The sequence below is a fragment of the Cupressus sempervirens genome, chromosome 4 (assembly GCF_028749045.1).
Source record: "Cupressus sempervirens isolate cs-2001-9-10 chromosome 4, ASM2874904v1, whole genome shotgun sequence".
In the NCBI taxonomy this organism is placed as follows: Eukaryota; Viridiplantae; Streptophyta; class Pinopsida; order Cupressales; family Cupressaceae; genus Cupressus; species Cupressus sempervirens.
Window position 1 is genome coordinate 477536575 of NC_143121.1, and position 6762 is coordinate 477543336.

Here is a 6762-nt window from a genome sequence, read left to right on the forward strand (position 1 = left end):
ACACTAAGAACATTGAATATTGCCACTGGAAATGATATTCAAACTTAGTACATTATTGGTCAAGCCCTTCCATGTCTATTTTCACTTGTCACTAAGGATCAGAAACTAAGCATTAAAAGGGAGATTTGTTGGACAATCTCTAACATAAAACGTAGCAGGGAACATGAGTCAGATTCAAGCTGTTACTAATGCAAACATCATTCCTCTACTTTTATATTGGCTGGAAAATGAATTTTTTTTCATAAATAGGGAGGCAACGTGGGCCATTACCAATGTCACTTCATGTGGAACTTATAGGTAGATTAAGTTTTTAGTTAATCATGGCTGTATAAAGCCCCTTTGTGAGCTACTCCCTTGTCCAGATGCTAGAGTTGTGATTGTCTGCCTTCAAGACCTGGAGAATATACTCAAATCTTGGGATGGACACAATACTAGATATGCTACATTACTTGAGGATGCTGGTAGCTTGGAGAAAATTGGATCACTATAGGGGTATGAAAATACTGATGTCTATGGCAAAGAAAATTGTATTTTTTGTTTCAAATTTTTGCTAGGAGAGACAGATAAGGACATCAAATGTATCTATGTGAAACAAAAATGATATATATAATATATTAGCAAAAGAAAAAAGAAACCCCTACAGTCACAAGTATTCAAGTTGAAATGTAGTTAAAGCAACAAACATCTTCAGCAAGCTTAGTAACAATGTCATCTTTCAAATATGCCACAACTGAAGAAGATTGGAAGTCAGCTTTGAATAATCAATAGGTCTGAGACAAAAGTTCATGTGATGGCTTTTGGCTTCATTCAAAATGGACATAGCAATGTGAAAGTAAAAATGGCTTCATAGAATGAACTGAATCCTAGTGGCAAAGCAATTGCTAGTACTGTTGTCAATCAAGAATATGCCTGTAGCAAGATGTGAAATCTAGCTATCCTGCTAAAATAATGGAAGCTCTCTCGGGTGGTGGGTTATCCTAAAATGAGAGAAGAATCTCTAGAAGCTAGGACGGTTCCTAAATTGTGATCACCTAGTCCTAAATTATACTTGAGATAAGGGTAAGAAATGAATGAATGAACAATGAAAACTAATCTAAATGAGGTGTTACACCAATGGTTTTGAATGTAACTTTGACCACTTCAACACGATCTATGAAAAGACAATTGATCCACAATACTCAAACAATTACGTAATCACAAAAGTGTTTCTATATAAGGATTGGAATCTCTTGCTTTGAAAGGGATACCTAAGTTTCTCCAATTTTTTGCAAGAAAATAAAATCACAAACATAGATCGACAATCACATGTATCATGACTCAAATATGCAACTAGGAATGTAACTATAATGAAGGTGAACACAACATTAAAGTAAGAAATTCACAAAATTGCACAAGAATCTATGAGAAGGAACTGCTGAATCTCTATAATCAATGTTGGAAAAATAATCTCTGCTACAAATGCCCTTACAATCAACTCAAAATTTGTAATGTGAAAAATTCTAAATCCAAAAAAAAGTCCTTCATAATGAGTTGAAGGTACAATATATAGAAAAATAACCCTAACTCAGATTCCAAAATCATGCCTAGGAAAAATAACCAAAAAATGATGAAAACAGTGAAGGAGCCTCTTAAAACTACACTCAACCACCTACCCAACTGATGGATAACTCAAAACTGCCTCTAACTCTCAAAATCATGCACAAAAAGATCAAAGTCGGATGCACTAAGTAACCCACAAAAATAGCATGTGAAACTGTTATTAATTTATACAACATATGCATAAAATAAGCCCTCAATCTGAACTGCATGCATAACTGATCATCACTGCTCCATGAATAGCTAAAAACATCATCAAATAACTCACAAACTAGTATGTGGAATTGGAACTAAACTTACCCTCAATGAGTAACCCTTGTTCCAAAAATAGCTTTCCCATTTTCTCTCCTTGCATTTAGGCATTAAACATTTAAAATTCCCTTTAAATAATAAAATCAATGATTTTATAATTATAATCACTTGATTTATCATTTTTACAATCAAATCTTTTATTATATTTAATATTAATGTGTTTGTCTTCTATTTATCAATTTTTTTAAATTTATAAACACATTAATATCGAGTATAATAGAGAGAATTAGTTCTTCTATTTTTATTAATATTAATATTTTTGTTTTTTGTCTAGTTAAAACATATTAATAATAATAAAAATAGAAGAATATAATAGTTTATAAAAAACTCTATTAGTTTTATATGTATAAGATTATAATTGATATAATTTAATTTCATACATTTAAATCTAAAAATAGAGTCTTATAAAAAACGCATGCCTATAGTTTATGGCATGGACCCAAAATTCTATTAAAAATAGCAAAGGCAAAATACGTCCAAAGACATAAGGAAGGTAAATCATTTTGTTGTAGTCTCATTTGATCATCCACGCTTATGAGAAAAAGGGCTCTCATCCAAACCCTAGCTGTGTGGAGATTTTGCTACAGGTTTGCCTCTTACTGGTGCATTTCGGGTGCCATATTTTGCCTCTTTGGCTGTAGGTTCTTGTGATACTTGCTGAGGACTCCATATTCTTGCTTTCTTTAGCAGATTTTCTTTGATATTGGGCATAATTTGGATGCCATTTTTCTTGCTAGGAATTTTCATGGCTGTAGTCATTTTTTGGTGAGCATGAGTGGTTATTCCTTCTCCATATGGGTTTTATCTTTATGTTTGCCATGTGCTTGTTGAGAGAGGCTATTTCTTGTTAGCCATGGCTATATTTCTTTGGCAGCAAATTATGATCTCTGTGTTTTTTCTTGGGCTCGAGTTGTTGGTTGATACTGGGCAGCGTTGAGATGACATTAAACACTGGTATTTAGCCATGGATTCTTGTGATATTTGCTGAGGATATCATATTCTCTCTTGTACATGGATTGCATTTTTGTGGGTTATTTGGGCATCCGAGTTTCATCACTTGGATGTTGGGTATGAAGCCTTCCATGCTTGAGCTCTACGTGCTGGCTGTTATTTGTTCCTTGGATGCCATTTTTCTTGTTGGGACATTCCTGCATGGCTGTGAGTATATAATAGATTTCCCATAATTTGTTTATGCATTTGATAACCCATAAAATAATGCCATTAAATCTGTATATGAAACTAGTAATAAAAATTATACTACTGTTGTCTTTCTTCATTTGATGTATAACCATAAACTATTGCTGAATTTGAAGACAAATACTGGGTTTTATTTCTTTTGAACAAGGGTTTTATTCTCTTCTTAATACTATCATAAATGACGAACATAACTTCTTTGTTGATAGATGCCCTCCATGATTTGTATGTAAGATATGTAAAATCATGTAACATAACTTTTTTTTCATAAATGTAGGAAACAAAGATGCTGAATGTTATGAGTGCTGAATGTTTATCAACTAAGAGAGATTTTGAACTTATTCATTTTCTGAATCTGAATGGCACACTCCATGATACGTATTCATCCTTGCTAATGTTTTTAACTTATATATTCTCCATCACATTGTTTATTTGGTAACTATAATATTCATTTGGTAATAGTAGCAGTTACCGTTGTCTTCCTTTCTTCTTGATATAAATATGACTAGCTGCTGGTTAGCTGAGATGTCACTGTTTCCCTGTCATGGATGGTTATAAAAATAGTAAAAATAAAAGAGTTTCTCCTTTATTTTTAGCATTCTATCTTTGATCTTGATATTTGACCCATAGCCATTTTCTTTCTATCCTGTTCATCATGTTTTAGCCTTTATATGCTAATACATATTCCATCATACTGTTCGTTCTTTCATAGATTAGATCATCATTTGATGAACATGAAGTACATGAAAAAGAAGGATATTATGGACCCTTGCATCTATTGGAATCTTTCTGTAAAAATCTTATACTTACTTGATCTGTCATATATCAAGAAAGAGTTGTAGCATGAAAAAAAAATAGAGTTCTTTCCATCCAAATTCTGCTTTCTATTGCTGTAATCTCTCTACTAGTTTGCTCATCAGTACGCATTAATAATTTTTTGATGTTGATACTCTTGTTTATCTACATTATTTTTTCCTGTAGTAGATTTCCCTTCTTTTCCTATTGATTTGGCATTGATAATTAATTTTGATTTACGTTGTGACTGATTATATCTATATTTCTCTTGATATATGCTTAAACATACTTGCAAAAATACTTGAAATTCTTTTAACTTCAGATCTGAAACCTCACATGTCCTTCATGATTCAACCAGAAGGTCCCATACCTAAAACTTATGTATGCCCCCTCAATAGCCTCCTCTCATCCTTTTCCTTTTCTGCTACATGATTCAACCAAAAAGGTTCCACGCTTGTAGTGTATGCGTGTTCCTTCAATGATCTCCCCAAAGTCTTTGGTCTTTGACCCTCCTTGATTTGACCAAAAATTTTCATGATTGTAACTTATGGACGTCCTTTCAATGATCTCCTCAATATCTTCAATTAGCTACATTGGTTTAACCAGATGGTCCCATACCCAAGCTTATGTATGCCCCCTCAATAGTCTCCCCAATATATTTTGTCTTTGCCCAAACAAACTCAACCAAAAGGCTTCATGTATGTAACTTACGCATGATCCTTCTATAGCCTCAAGTCTTCATACCTGTATCTACACACGGAACAAAATCATTAGTAAAAACATGTTTTATCTTCTTCAGATTGTTCTTGCCTTCTTGTCTTTTACCATAGTTATCTGGATAACCATTTTGTATAAACAACAGAGTATAGATGATAGGAAAGTTTTCCATTGCTCAGTTCGTATCAACTGACCCATTTCTTTGTTCATTTTTTGTAGGTTTACTCCTAGATGGAGATGCAAGATCAGCCCTTCGGCAAGAAACCTTTCATTCATGCAATGGATGCCTTTCATTTTATCTCCTTTTTAGTACTTTTTTGTTTGTACAATGTGTTTAATTTAGATATTTATGTTAGGAGTTGAGAGCACCAGTAATATCTGAATGCATTGTATTCAAGTACTATGTAAGCACGAACACTTTGTAATTTTTTTTTTGAATACTTTGAATAAAAAGTATTATTTTTAGCACTTGTATCCTGAAAAAGTGATCAATTTTCTTCTTTATGATTCCTGTACTTTTCTTACTGCACTCTTTTAATTCTGTATTGTATATTCTCAACAGCTAAACACACTTAGTCAATAGATAGAACATATTTAGTTTAGCGTAAAACATAACAATTTAAGAGGAATGTTAAATTGGTAACAAGTACTTCATCACAACATTAGCAACCAAATAATGATCTTTAAGTGATTAATGATACAAAAAATATAGATCCAAAGGAAGTTATTTCATGCGTAGCTTGTCAAAGAACATTAAGCAGGCATAAAGAGAAAAGCAATAACAAGAAAAGATATACAGAATCTAAAAATGAAAGAGATTCTTGGTTTTCCCAAATGAAGATTCTGAGCTTCTAAGAGTAAAATTAATGAATATTAGAAGTTGCAAGTCCCATTCAATTTTTAGGATGGTCATAGAAAGTAGAGTCAAGGGTGCTGAAAGAAATGGGAGTTCATATGAGAAGGATGTTGTTAGAGTTTTTGTTTTTGAATTTTGGTAGACGTAGCTAGTTCTAAGCGAGTTCTCAAAACTGGAGTATGTGGAGTCCATCTCAAGGAAGGAACCCACATTAATAAAAGCTCGATGAGTCTTGGCACTGTAATCAAAAAACCCAGAAAAGAAAGTACTTCAATTCTCAACAAACAGAGGCATAGTGTCTTGTATATGATGGTTGCACTTGGGTACAAATGGGCAATAAGTCCAATATGAATACTGGTGTTGGAATTAACTTTCGAGATGAACATGGATGTACTACTCTTCATCAAGCTACATGCTATGACAGAGCTATTGAATCTATGATAGATAGGAGTAACATCCAAAAAATATGACTTCCAACAAATACATTAACAACAACAACATGATGCAAAATCAAAACAACAATCAATAAATAACAAGCTAAGCATGTATCCAGTAAAACCCATGTGCAAAATTTTTGAAATTGGAATGTACATCTTTCAAAAATAACATACCTTTTGAGTTCAATAGAGACGGCTTTAGCCTTAAAATCTAGTAAATCTCTCATGGTAGCAACTTTACAAAAAAAGCTAGAGAAATCTTTGAATAGAAGCTCTTCTAATGGCGGCACACACAGACTAGAAAAACCTCATTTTCATTCATGCGAGTTCATCAAATGCAAAATGATAAAATGAGCAAGGTTTAGGGTTATGAAAACCTTATAACGTGCCCCTTTTCCAATTTCATACTCTTTTTGATGTCCACGAGTTGTGCCATGAGATTTTAACCCCTTTTAAAACTAAATATTTATATTTGTTATGACAGGGGGGTGGTTGATGTTAGGCCGTAGGGGTTTTGTATTTGTTATCTTATTTTTGCATAGGTGTAAATATCGTAAAGACATAATATTAAATGGTTTAATATTATTGTCTTGTTTTAAAATGCAAAAAAAAAGAGGGTTTTTGTTTTCATTATTTTTCTTTTGCATAAATATTAATGTAACAGATAAATATTTAAATGATGACTTATAAGTCATTAAATATTTTCCTATTTTTGACACAAAAAAGAAAATATGAGTCATTATATCCCTATGTAATGGTCTTTATGTTAGAAATCAATTGGGAACATTTAGAGGGAAAATAGGCTTTCTGGGGTCAGATTTGTTTTTACCCATTCAGTTTGAAGATATTTGTAAT